The 14158-nt window shown below is 38.6% G+C and overlaps 1 long non-coding RNA gene across 1 annotated transcript in view; it reads left to right on the top strand.

Annotated features, from left to right (window-relative positions):
• Window positions 1-9933, top strand: part of LOC121089664 — a 59107-nt gene extending 49174 nt beyond the window's left edge. The window contains exon 5 of the long non-coding RNA XR_005828307.1: window positions 9828-9933. This is a non-coding gene — a long non-coding RNA (uncharacterized LOC121089664). The remainder of the gene's footprint in view (window positions 1-9827) is intronic.
• The last annotated feature ends 4225 nt before the right edge of the window (window positions 9934-14158 follow it).

The raw sequence follows: 14158 nt of genomic DNA, 5'->3' as shown, positions 1-14158 counted from the left end.
CAGCGGGTGGATTGTCCAGCCGCTTGGACTGTCACCTGTCCTCAGCTCTGGCCAAAACCAAATGCCTAAGGAAGTGTGTAAGAACAAGGAAATTGTATATCATATTCCAACTAAGTAATCTCTTGGTGTTCAGCCATCCCAGAGATATATGCAGCCAGGCATAGTTTCTTTCTGTTTAGTAACTGGAGCAGATTTCTGTTCTGTATACTTGTGTGATCTCCCTCCGAGTCCTGCAAACCGCGTTACTCAGTAGCAGAGTCCCATAGCTTAACACACGTGCTATGAAGAGTGACTTCCTTTTTGTTTGTTTTGAAACTGCCTCCTGCTAGTTCGAGATGGAAGGATGCTTTATGGAATCTGACAGCAAAGCTGGTAAAGGATTATTGAGATTATACTTTTGAAATATGATTCATTTTTACAAGTTAGTGTGGTGAGTAGAACCCACTCAGGTAATCCAGGACAGGGTATCATTGTAAATGAAAAAACTACTAACCTAAAAGGTCTGCGCTTCAGGAGAAATACTGTCTTCGCAGCCGTGTGGTATTTGGTAACAGCAGAAAACCTCATCATAGGCTCCAATTAAAGGAAGCATTTAAGCATATGTTTAACTCCACTTCTGTGCTTCAGACTAAGTATATGCGATACCAAATTGGGGTGTTATTCTTGAGGTACCTCTCTAGTTCCAAAATTTAATGCTGCTGGAATGTGTATATTTATTTAAAAAAAAAATAAATTGCTTGATAAACACCATATGCTTTTGACTTCACTATCATGTGACGTGTTGGATGTCCTTCATTTTATGTAGAGCACTTCTCCTAACTGGAATCTTACTGAGGCGAATGGTAGAGAGGAGTGGGAAGAGGAGAGTAAAGGTGCATGAGGAGCCCTGCTGTTTAAAGAACATAGGAAGTACAGAAGTCATCAGTTATACAGTGAGACACAAGATCTCCTTAGAAGGGGCTAATAAATGCTTAAACACCACTTAAATAGACAAAGGAGATCAGAAAGACTTTAAGAGTTAAATTGTCAAACTTTCCACCTTCGGAGAGTTTGATGGTACCTTTTCTTTCGTGGTAGAACCAGTGTTTTATAAACACACCTGTGGTTAATGAGTTAGGACATTTGCCAGAAGTCACAAGGTGTGCTTAAGATTAGAATTCTTGAACTTTTCTGGGCATAACGATAGAACACAAAGGATGTATTACAGGTCCCATGTAGCCTCTGCCCATCACCGAACTCTCAGTTTATGGAATGAAAAGAGTGAGCAGATTTATTGATCCTTCAGGATGGGCGTAGCGCAGAGTTAGAAATGAGCAAGTTGCAACTGCCTGAGCTGCTCTTTGTCCTCAGACACGGTCACCCCTTTGTAGCATCTTATGTTAAACAAAAAGAAGAGCCTTCTGCTGTCTTTGTAAAACACATTAAGAGCTTCAAATGGAAAGCAATAGAAAGAGCAAAATATTAAAATTACTATTAACTCACCAAGTTTTGCAGACTGCTAAGGTTACTCCTGCAAAAGCAAATGACCAGCCGAACATACAAAATCATGATATTGAGAGAATGACTTTAACTGAATCACTGTACCGTCTTGCTGCCTGTGGGAGTTTTTCCGTACTAGATTCCACTTTGAGAAGGTTTCTTAACGCAAACAGACTTTGCCTGTCTTAATCCACTGAAACTGAGCTGTCTTAAATGTAAGATCTTTTTGGCAAAATACTATGGTAAATATAATATATGACATTATATTATGTAACAGTGGTATTCTTAAATTAATCTTACAGTGGAGTTCCAGGTTAAAACTAAAGAAAAGCTGTGTATAGTACAATATTTGATCATATACATCCTAAATCCCTTTTATGCAAAGATAAAGTTTGGGAGAAGACAAGTACTTTTTTTCTTTTTTTTTTTTTCTTTCTTTCTTTTCATGTGACATCCTGGGACACTGAAAGATTAAAGCCAGAATGTCAAAAATTGTGATGTCCTGTTTAGGTAGCAAAACAGAAGTCTCAGCTCTATCGACCCTGGGCTATTGCAAATATCTGATCATAAGAATTGAAGCAGGAACTAGCTGATGCTGAGCTGACTTGAGAATGTGACATCAGTGGTGGGCTTTTAGAGCTGGAATATAGAGAAGCTGTTTTGAAAATCCATTTTGGTGCAGGAAGTAAATCTGGCTGCTCATGTTTAATCCAGTGTTTTAAACAAAACAAGTTTCTGGGGTTTGGTAGGTTTTTTTAAGAGACAGACAGTAAAGGGGAAAGAAACAGAAGGAATAAAAAGCCGTCATTACACTGGAGAGGAATAAAGACAACAGGAGAGAAGGTGTAGGTAAGAAAATGTCATGGACAGTACATTGCTGGCAGTGAAAGATGGAACCCATCAAAAGAAATGTCAGATCTGAGATGCCAGAAGGGGTGAAAAACAGGAATTATTTTTCCCACAGTGTGTTCCAGTTGAGCAGAAATCAGAAGAAACTGTGAGGCCCAGTACAATCAGAAATGTATTGGGTTGGATATTGATGGGTACTGCCCGTCAAGACATCACAAAAGGACACTGTAAAACCCACCATTATAGGATCGGTGTGGGTCAGCAGTGACCGGCTTTGTTATATTAGGAAGACTGCTAATAGCTGTATTTTTCAGGTAAGGTAGGAAATAAGTTTATTTCTAAATCAAATTGGCAGAATACTATTTATAATCAAAATAAATGCAGCCTAAGCAAAAAGTCTCAAGTGTAAACTTTTACAATCAGTGACTTTATACACCTTCCAGAGGGGGTAATATGTCTCGTGTATACTCAAGGTTTGTACTGATACAATAGAAGTATCTTAACTTAGAATTCTGTCTGTTCATTTTCTTTTGAAACTGTTTGCTGCATTTCAGACAGGTTAAAATGGAGTGTTTTTCTGACTCTTGGGACTAACACTCAGCTTCCCTATTATGTCTTATTAAAGGGTCTGTCAAGTTTGAAAATCAGTAATGTTAGAATAAAAACAGTGGCTAGAGAGAAAGGCACAATATGCTTAGGTTTTCCAGCCTGTTAATAAGTGAAGAGTAGGAGGGAAGGCAGTGTTTGCTACAAGACTGAAGGCTACTTTAGGTTCCTTCTTTAACTGAAAAGTGGAAAAAGGCGTTTATTTTTTTAGAGAACAGCATGTGTTTGTATGTACTCAAAATACTGATTGATTTGCTGATATTATTGACAGACATGGCGTGCATTTCAAGTCCTTGAACAACAATTTGCAGTAATTCTGTTTTCCTTTGTGGAGATAATTAAGCCACAGAACAGCTGTCTGGCAAACGGTGCTCTACTACCTGGTCCCAGCAGAGCAGAGGCAAGGCAGGCTTACTTTGGCCAAGCGGTTGCAGTTACTAGATGGCAGAACTGGGGTGAGAATCAAGTCTTAACCAACCCTTTTATGATAAAGTGATGTATGTTGTGGCTGGGGAGGATGGACTCGTAGTGGTTATACCTAGCAACATCTCATGCAGTGTGCTACGCAAATGCAGAATAGAGTGGCATTTTATGTGTAGAGAAAAAAGATACAACTGTGCTAAATGCTCTACAAGCACATAATAAGGGGAATCCTCATCTCGGTGCTACTCAGTCTGTCTAAAAGAGGTGGAAGTCTCCTGTACATTTCTTTTAAACAGTAAAACAAGGTAAGCTGTGTCTCAACTGAGCAAGATTTAAGCATGCGTCTTCATTTTCTTCTTGAATCAAGACCATGTATTAGTTAAAGAGGACACCTTTCAATTATAGGTGTACTTTAATGCCATTTCTCAAAATGTGATGTACATCGCATTATTTCACAGAATCACAGGATCATTTAGGTTGGAAGTACAAGCTTCCTAAAACCTCATATGGTTTGTACAGTATCCTTCTTCTCTATAAATACATAATTTATGACCTTTGTACTCTAGAAGGCTAGTAAAGACCCTGGCAGGACATCACACAACCTCTTAATATAACTTCCCAGCTATTTGTGGAACTCTGCCTCTGTGTCACTGAGAAACAAAGTTGGAGGTGACAGTTCAGATTTTGCATCCTCCTTCCGGAAGCCTTTTCAATCACGCAGCCAGTTATGTATCTTACTGTGTGTTTATAGCTTAAGGAATCATTTGCAGTTGAAAATAGTCCTGGGCACAGTGAAGATGGACATAAGAGTGCAGGCAAAGGTACAGACAGCTCTGTTACTGCTTTAAGGTACTGAAATTAAATGTATGTTTAATAGGTTTCTGTTTCAGTGAAAAATACAATAATAAATGTGATTATGTACAGTTCAGTAAAGATGTAATTTAAAATGTTAAAATATTTATGTGAAATCTCAAATGATATCCTAAGTAGGTGTTATATTAAAATTGCATATTAAAACAAATCACAGATTTCCCTTCCCTACTTAGTGTCAGTTACTTCATTTTGATTACTGGAAATATTTTTCAGTTATTTTTCAGTTTGCTGATTTTTCTTTAGTTAGATAAGCAAGCTTCCAAGTTCTAGTACCTTCATTGCTTAAACTTCTTTCTGCCTTGGTAATTAAAATGAAGGAAAAAAATCAATGTTCAAAATGCAGGCATACTGTTTTCACATAGCCATACTGTTTTCAGATGTTCATACATGTTGCACTGTTCTGGAGTAACATGTTAATATTGGAAGAAAATATGCATCCAACTGTAGGAAGGCTTCCCTAAGTCTTTTTGTTGGGCGTCAAGGCAGAAGTTGCTTAACCTGGGAATATGAAGTCAACAATCCTGAGTGTCCTATCGCACTTGCCAGTGGGTTGGCTTTTGTGTAAAGGAGCAGTTTTCAGATTTTATAGGTTTGTGATTGTGAAACAAATTCCAAAAGAAGAGTGGATATTTAGATCTGCTTAGGTCTTTAGAAAGATCGGGCTTCTGTCCAGCATGTATGGACTTGCTCTCTGAGCCCCCTGCCATAGAGTTCATTTCTGTGCCCTCCTTGGGCCACCCAGCGCAGGTTGTGAGCTGCTGATCTCAAGCCACCCAGCTTTTGAAGCGGAGTGCTGAGCATCTGCAGCCTTTGGGAGAAACAGAGGCGAGGAGGAATGTGGTTTTCTAGGCTCATACATACAGACCAGCACGTAGGCCACCACAGCTAGCTTTTCTTGGCGGTAGAAGTGGAAACTGGATTTGGGCAACAAATACAGTTATTGCAAGGACATTTGTTTTTCGCTTAACTAGGCTTCGGTGTTTTTTTGGTAGCTGGTCAGCATAGGCTTCTCAGAGATGTGGAGAACTGCTCACACGCATAATTTTAGTCATATGCCAGACCTTTTCAGGTCATTCCCAAATTGTGTTACTGGTGAAAAGTACAAAGTGCATTGCATTTGTCACACACGTTATGCTTCTTCAGGGCAGGAGTACAATTTAGAAGTAGAGATGAGAATACAAGTTTTATTTGCATTGTGCTACTGCAGTGACACTTGCTAAAATGATACTGGTTCAAGTGCATGTGGTAAAGCAGCCACTTAATTCAATGCAGGATTCTGGAAAATACAGCAATATTTCAGGTGAAAGTAGCGTATACCACTAGCTTATAAAAAGCAAAGATGGTGATCTTTTTGTAAACTGACTTTTCCTGGGTTTTAGATAGAATTTCTGGTTTTGAAGGTTATACCTGCATTAGTGGTACATGCTAGTCAGTGCATCATTTAGTTCACATAATTCATCTGCATCATTGGAGATATGGGTCTGTTAGTGTCAAGTAAATGTCTGTTCTGAAGATGTTTTTATCAGCAATTAGAAAAAATTGAAATTAAAGATTTCCTCAAACTTTGTGGTTCATCCACTGTTTTGCTATTGAATTAATGAATGCTTGGTGCAAAACTGCAACTGCAAAGTTAGATGCTATTGAAAGGGAAACTCAGGTATGTTTTATGGAGTTCTTTTTTCTTGCTTCCTTGTGATTACACAAACACTGTTATTTTGGGGAGAATGAGAGAAGGTTCTAAAGGGCAACTGTCAGAACCAGGACAGAGACTTGGTCTTTGTGACTTCTCTTGACTTTCCTCCTTCCCTGCTGCTGGAGCTAAAAATGGTTTGCAGCATTTTGAAGTCCCAGAGCTTGTAGTCTCAGTTATGTGGGTATATTCTGTGAGAATTAATAGTGCCGGTGGAATTCAGAGTTGATAAATGCTACTATTCTTTTACAATTATATATTGAATGTTACCTGTATTACCCTCTCAGGAAAACACACTGCACTTCCAGGGAAGAAACACATAACATGACATGAAGAAAATGAGAACATATTTAAATAGAATGTCTCCAGGATAGTCTAGGGAGAGATTAAACTGGAATTCAGCTGAAGTCTTTTGTAGGTACATGCACTAGTGAAGAATTAACAAAATGGGAGAGCTGAAGGGATATGCTTAGCTTGCCATTTTTCCTCCAGCTGGTAAAATCTGGTACATCATTTCTAACATAATGTCGTTTGAATATTGTGCTCTGTTTTGGTTTGCTTTTTAGTTTCTTTGAGGAAATAGTTCCAAAGCTTCGATTCTTTTCCTGCTGTTGTAGGGCAGGGTTTCTTACAGCAACATCTAACTGGTCGACTTACGATAGGAAAAAGTGCTGTGAAATACAGTGTATAAATAAACAAAAACAGAAAAGCTTTTTATGTGTTTGTTCCCCACTAACTTCTTTCTGTGATCGTAATCTCAGTGATATTTTAACTGTATGAAAACAGTGTCTATCTGCACAAATACTGAGAAGACATGCCTGATTTAGTTGTGCATATGAAGAAAGGGAACTGCATAAACTATTTTTCATTACTCTTGTTAATTCTTGATTGAAATCCATTGAGCACTGTTGTTTTTTTGCTGGTAATGCGCAGACAAAAAGAGCAGACTGTCACCAAAGGCAGTTCCTTAATTCATGTTTCAGAGGATAAAAATGTAGAACATATGATCTTTTTTATGGATATATATGTGCATAGTTAAATGTACAACAGTTATAATGGATAGCAATATAGTAAAGCTCTGGACTGAGTAAAGCAGAAAGAAATCTCTAGTGGCATTGCAATACATAGATTGTGGTTACAGTTAGAGAAAACCTTGTTTAATCTGTGAAATTAGCACTTGCTGTGGGTAGGCATGCAAAATACGGCTGGCACCGCCTTTTCTCAGGGAGGCAAGAAGTTGTGGTACTTAATGTGCTGTGGGACACATATGTCATGTGAAGGAGATAACTAGAACGTAGCTGGCTTTGAGAGTTTGAACCAAAGGCAAGGTGGTTTATGTGCAAAGGATCAGGCTCATATTGGATTCTCAATACTAGTGCATAAAACTTTCATTTCCTTATAGAAGCAGAGCAGTTTGAAGTTATAGGTTTGATGGTGGAAGCTGAGTATTGGTTTTCTCTTTGATTTATTATTTATAATTTAAGAAGTTTTTATTTTATTCTACATTATCTTTAAAAAATAGTATTTATTATTTAAAATATGATGTTTGGAACACAGATTTACACAAATATGTATATACTCATTGTAGAAAAAAATATGAAGAAAATAGATTAGATTTTGATCACTTTGACATTGTATGTGTAAGAAGACAGTCTGTTCTTGGGAGCCTAATTGGTACTGATGATCATAAAAATAATTTTGGGGAGGGAAAGAATGTATCTGAAGCAGTTTCTGGAAAATGTCATTAGCAAGACGAATTACTGCTCCTCCCTTAAAAATAAAATCACAGTAAAGCACCCTACAGAGAGTTTTGCTCTTTCTAGCCGAACTGTAACTGTTTATAGGCAACTGTCAGAGTCCAGGCGAGGAATATACTAATCTCTCTCTGCATGAGGGCAAGCCTAGTTAGGCACACACACAACTTTGTATGATTCTTTAATTCATATGTGCATTTTCAGTGCAGCGCTTTGAGGAATAACGAATGTTGTGCCTATTCAGTACCTGCAGCAGCAGGTGCGTAATGAAAACGGTATCATGAATTATGCCTTAGAACTCAGCTTCCCAGTTTGCTCCCTTTGACTTGAAGGACACAACCAGGCTAATGGTGAATGCTTTTAATACATTTTAAGCTGTATCAGAACTTTTTTTTTTTTGTGGTGTTTTGGTGAATGATTATGGCAGAGTATTTTGTTGATATTACTTCATGTCTTTAGGAAAGCAGAAATATGAAAGAAGTTATATTTTGTTGCTGTAGTTTATTTAAATATTTTTCTCCAAGATAGCAAACCCTATCAAAACTTCTTTTTATTCAGCTATACCTTGGGAAAGGTGAAAGAATCAGCAGCTACCACTGGCTGATGATACGTTAAAAAGCTGGTACTTCCTTACCAAAATGGCAGGCACATCACTACTTGGAATTAGTAAGTTGTGAAATTTTAAAAGCAGTAAAACACAAATCATATTCCATCATGGGTGCACTTTCCTTCTTGGTGAAAAGATATTTTGCCAATGACATTTACCAGCTTTTTCACTGTTGGGTATGCTGCTGCTTGTGTCAGCAGCAGATTTTTGCATAGTTCTCACACAGGAAGAAAGTGGAAACCATTTCTGCATAATGACTCTGAAGTGAGAGTTCAGCCACTGAAAAGGGAAGGTATTGTGTCCTGAATGTAACTTAATCTGTACAGAAGATGGTTAGAATTTTGGCACCAGGTCTTCCTTAAAGCAAGGTTTCTGGATGTTTTTTTCTTAGCAGGTTTACAGACCTGAGGATGACAGAAAAGTCCATAATTGTACTGACTCCTACATAACAAGAGGGATCCTAGTTTCTTGAGGCTAAAACTACCTTCTCAACAAGTTTCTAACAGAGGAATATGATGTATTTTTGCTTTTGGTTCCAGGATGCTTGGAGTAATTACAAACATAGCAGACATTATTATCTCCATGATTGGTTTTGCAGCTTGGTGAGGTAATGTTAAATGCACTGAATAGCTTTGGTACAACCAGAACAGTCCTGAGGGGCAATTTGGGATTGTTCCTGGGTAACAAAGCACAGTGTAAATGGTAGAAGGTTTTTTTTCTACCAGTTAGTTTCTCACATTCAATGCAACAGGATTTCTTTGCTTCACATACTTTTGCTGGATCTTATGGCAACTGAGAAAACAGTTAGTGATGAAAACCAGAAGGTATAAGTTACATAACTGTTGCAGAGATCATCAAAATACTGTATTCTTTTTATACAGTCAGATGTTGCCATGCAGTGATGGAGATCCAGTATTCCATTATCAACTCCTATAGACTCTTTATTGATTTTTATAAAAATAGTGATCAGATTATTAATGCATAAAATCAAGGCTGTGGAGCTTAATTAGATTTATACTTTGGGTTGTTGCATTGCATGCTCATGAGATTTAGCTACAAAAAACTAAAGCTTTTAGCTTTTATTAAAGTATTCTAGTCAGTATGCAAGTGCATGAGCCATGCTGTTCATAAATACAAATGTGGCCTTCTTTCATGAGGGAGAGTTTTTGAAATGGTTGCAGTGAAAATCTGAGGCTCAGAAAATTTTCCAGTTTGTTTAAGCAATGCTCATATTTTCAACAGCATGCCACTGAAAACAGACCTAACAAGAAATTAAGTGAGCTTCAGACTTACTCTTGGACATCGGTTGAATGATAAGTGTTAGGGGTAAGAAGCTTTTGTAGATGAGACCTCATTTTACAATTGCCTTCACTTAGATCCATCTTGTGCGGAATCATTTGGTACTGGCATCTGATGAGTTGGGGATATTGTCTTTGACAGCTCAGTGGGATTTTCAGATGTCAGTACTCAAGTCTGACAGTACTTGTATTCCTTGAGGCATGGAGAACAAAAGTAATTCTGAAAAAAATTATTTTCTTTATTTCAGGTTCACTGATAACATGCAAACCAGAGTCTGCTTACTGTTGTCTGTTCCAGATACGATGTCAGAGCAAGAAGGGAGACTTAGAAGTAGTGTGACTCAAAAAAGAAGTATTTTGGTAAGTCATTAATGTGCATTAAGAAGTTGAGAAGATGATCTTTCACTTGAACATATTTTTTTCCTGCTCCTTTGTAGTTAAAAGTATACTTTCAAGAAATATTGCTAAAAACACAGTAGGCTGTTCAAATTTTGAAAAATGTTTATTCTTTCAGAAGGCTAGCAAATCAAAACAAATACCTTCCTGCAAAGTATGCTTAGTTAGAACATCCTGCCACAGTCTAAACTTCTGGAAAACTTTGCAGTCCCTCAGCATTGCGTTCTGTTTTTGGTCAAGTGTAACATAGTGCTCTTCCTATTTGTGCAGCTTCCACATTCTTTCAGAATGTTAATTATTCACATGTTTCTGTTAGAACATCTTTCTTGGTAAGGCTACGTTCCCTCAGCATGTCAGAAGGAATATTCTCATACTCAAACTCCATGGAATAACATAATCTGCTTGAGGAGTTTATCACTGCCTTCTAAAATGTGTATTGATTACAGCAGAATTTAAATAAAACAAGTCCCGAAACACATACCTAATTCCTGTGTATTCACTATCTAAATATGCTTTGCAGGCTTTTAATCTCCCTCTTGAACTCTTAAAAGCTAGGTTTTTAATGTGGTAACCATATGGCTATAATACTATTAGTTCTTCAATTTACTGGTACTCATTCTAGCATGCACAGTTCTTTTATACCTCAAGGACTGTTCAGTCGTGCTAATATAGCTAACAATATTGCTTGACTTTATTAAAGCCTTCTAATGTGTTTAAATGGGATTGAGAGGTCACAGTTTCCCCTCACACCAGCAGCAGTCAGTTCTGGTCTGTATTTTCACATACCTACATTAACGTATATTACAGAATATCTATGCAGGTGATTAAAAGAAAAGGCTGTGTAGTTCTTTTCTGTCACTGCAAAGTAGGGTACAGGTATGTACCCGTATTCAGGTCAGGATGTGTATGAACACATTGGTATCACCTAAAGGTAAATTGCATATACAGCTACAAGAAAATTTCTGAAGAGAAAATTATTTTGTATTGTCATGGGCTCCTGTCCTATTTTTATTAATGTCCCAAATTTGAGAATCCTAGCTGAAAAAAATGATAGTTGCTTACTGTAATGCCTGAGCCTGAGACAGTGTGCCCTTTTTGAGGCAAAAGAATAGAATAATTTGGATAAATGCTTCCTTACTTTTCCACTCTTTAGAACTCTCTTATCTGCTTGCCCCCATCCCCTGCCTTTTTTCCTCAGAGTTTCTTATAATCAGCTGTTTCAGTAACTACTGCACTTCCTTGGTGTTCGTTATCCCAGTTGGGCCTAAGTAATATGTAGAGGCTAGAGACTTTCCCTTAATAATTTTATCTTATTGCTGACATCTTTGCAAGTAAAGGAACAGATGATGCCTAGTGTTGTACCACTCTTAAGGCATGGGAGTGTCTTCCTTCACTTCCTAGCCTTCTTGATGTTCTAATCACACTGTTCCCTAACCAGTCCTAGTTGACATTACGTGTCCTCTGGGCTGGTGCGCATATGCTGTTCCCTGCCTGTACATGCTTTATCTGTTTAATTAAAGCCATGGAAGGCATCTTGTGCACCTAAAAATAATGCTTCTTGGCAGTAGAGTTGGAGGAACGTACCTGACATCTACTATAATCTGGGATATGACAAGAAGAGCAGAGGCTAGCTGAAGGAGGGATTCCAGAAATCTTGATGTATTTCTTATGGTACGTACATGAGAAAAAGATATGTGAAAAATGCATCCAAATGCATTTCTCTTCTGCAAATGCAGAGCCTGGGACAGAATTGGAAACAGCTGTAACCCCTGCCTCAGTGAGGTACAGTACAGCTCTATTTCTATAGGAATGCTATCCCAGCAAAGTAAATTGGGCAACTCCTGATCTAAGTTATTAGTATTTTATTATCATGATGTTCTTCTGACACCCACATGGGCATTTACATTAGCAGTGCATCAAAAAAGGTCATAGTTGCTTAAATAAATAACATTGGTATTTTGCAAATGAGCAATTAAGTTATGAAAGAAGCCTCTTTTTGTATAGCTGCTGACTTGGATCCTTCTTTGCATTATGTTACACCTAAGACTGCAGAGTGAATTAATTTTGTCAGACACAGAGTATAGCTTTGCTGTGGTGACATCTTGTGTGACCTCAAGAAGGGACAGAGCAGACTGCTGGCTGATAGCAGTAGGTTCTGCACTTCCCTGTGGTGGAATTGCCTTGGCTGCCTTCGCAGCCTCTCTGCTCACTTCCTTCTGTCCTTTCCCACACGATTCCTTCAGTGCTACTTTCCTCTGGTTCCTGGCACAGAAGTCCGTGGCCTCAGCACGGTGTGTGCCCTCTGCAGTAGCTGATTCCTGTCCTGATTGCTTTTCCGAGCCTCTCGAAACATTTGCTGCCTTCCCCGCACCTCCTTATTCATATCTCCAAGTCAGAACACTGCCTGCACAAAATATTTGGTTTGATGTAGGTGCCGTAAGTCACTGCAGACAGGAGTGGTAAGCCTAACCTCTCAAGCTGTAAAAGCTGATTGACAAGTGGTAAGGTCCCTTTGTATTGCGGTTTATCAGAAGGGGTTCCAGGAGGGAAAAAGTTAAACAATAATTCCTGTGAAATTCAGAATTATATTTGTTGCTTTTTTTTAAAAAAAGAAGCTAATGTTTACTGTAAAGTTCTTTTTTGACTACAGACTGAACAAGGAAGGAAACAAAACATTTGAGTTCTCTCTGTAAGGCTGCTACTTTCTCTGTGCCTTTTTCTTTCCTCTGTTTAACTCCCAATACCCTAGAGACATGGTTTCCTCCCTTAGCAGGGACTGTGACCTTAAAAATAGCCGGCTGCAAAATAAACACAGAAAAAAACAACATTTCAGTTGTTTCAAATACATGGTCAGTAACCCAAACTGCGTCCGTGCTAAAGCTGAAATTCATAATCTTTTGGAGCTGCAACTGGGAGTTTTGTTTCTCTGAGAGTTAGCATTCATTATTTTGTGTTCACGCTGCATGCCTGCCTCTTTCTCAAAGGAAATTTGTTAAAACTTAGGATGCCATTTGTAAGTAATTTGTCAATGCTTTTACACTCTTGCAGAATTTTTAGAGGGGACACTTTCACTGTGGACAAGGGCCAGGCAGGGCACTGAACACCTAAGGAAATGGTGATCCCAGGCTGTTTTCATGGCATTTTCCTGATGGGCTCTTTTTGTGCTGGTAGACATGACAGCTGCCTGTGGCCAGCTGGAAGAGTTAGTGATTTATGGAAAAGAAAGCTTTTTCTCTCACTTTTGCTTCTAGTATTAAGGCTCTGTTCTCTGATTCAGCTGTGTGAAGGAGGAGGGCGGTCCAGCCTGGACCTCCCCTCTGCATTGAAGCCATGGTATGTCCCCATCCATAGGCTGTTTCATTGCCGTGACTGCCACTGCTGCTTTCATGTCCATCTGCAGGTGGACCAGAGTCTGCAGTTTGTATGAAAGTTTTTCCAGGAAAAGGAACCATCAAACAGATTTAATGGGGGTGGGGAACCAAGCCCCAACTTCCTACATTAATGGAAGGCTTGTGTCCATATGTTAAAGCAGTTGTTCACAGCTGTACTTACATTTCATTGAGGAGACCTTGGTCATATATAACCATAGGGACTGAAGGACAGGAGAAAGGACATTCAAGTCTGCAAATTAAATCCCCTCTGACAAGCAAATATTGCAGAAGGAGTATTTTCAGAGTGTGGCCAATGCCCTTGTACGCAAAAGTTAGTTAGGTCCTACAAAAACTTCTCAACGGGCAGAAGTGTCTTTTGACCTTGCTTAGGAAGTTGTAAAACTGGTACAGATTTGAGAATAACAGTCCATTGAGTCTTCAAAAATTTTAAACCCTTCTTCTACAACCAGACACCAAGTAGTACCTGCACAGACTGTCACAAAATGCAGGTATTCCCTCTGCTTTTCAAGGGCTGAGTTCATGTTGCAGGGGGGACTTCCCACATGAATATGCCAACTATATCTGTGTGGTGTAGCAAATATTTGGGTACTTGAGTATTTTCCTCTGAATACAGTCTAAAATCCTTCATTCATTTAGAAAAATGTGTTAGTGTTTTGAAGTCTCAGAATAGGACTATGAAACTTTTTTGATTAACATGGATGGTTTGGCGTTTAGGTGTAGGGGAAAGAGGAACAGCTAGAAAATGAGCAGGGAGAGACAGCAGAAGAACATTCTGTGTACTTTTCCACCTA

This window comes from Falco naumanni, chromosome 5 (assembly GCF_017639655.2).
Source record: "Falco naumanni isolate bFalNau1 chromosome 5, bFalNau1.pat, whole genome shotgun sequence".
In the NCBI taxonomy this organism is placed as follows: domain Eukaryota; kingdom Metazoa; phylum Chordata; class Aves; order Falconiformes; family Falconidae; genus Falco; species Falco naumanni.
The sequence above is the reverse complement of the archived record's forward strand: the minus strand, read 5'-3'. Positions and strand labels throughout refer to the sequence as shown.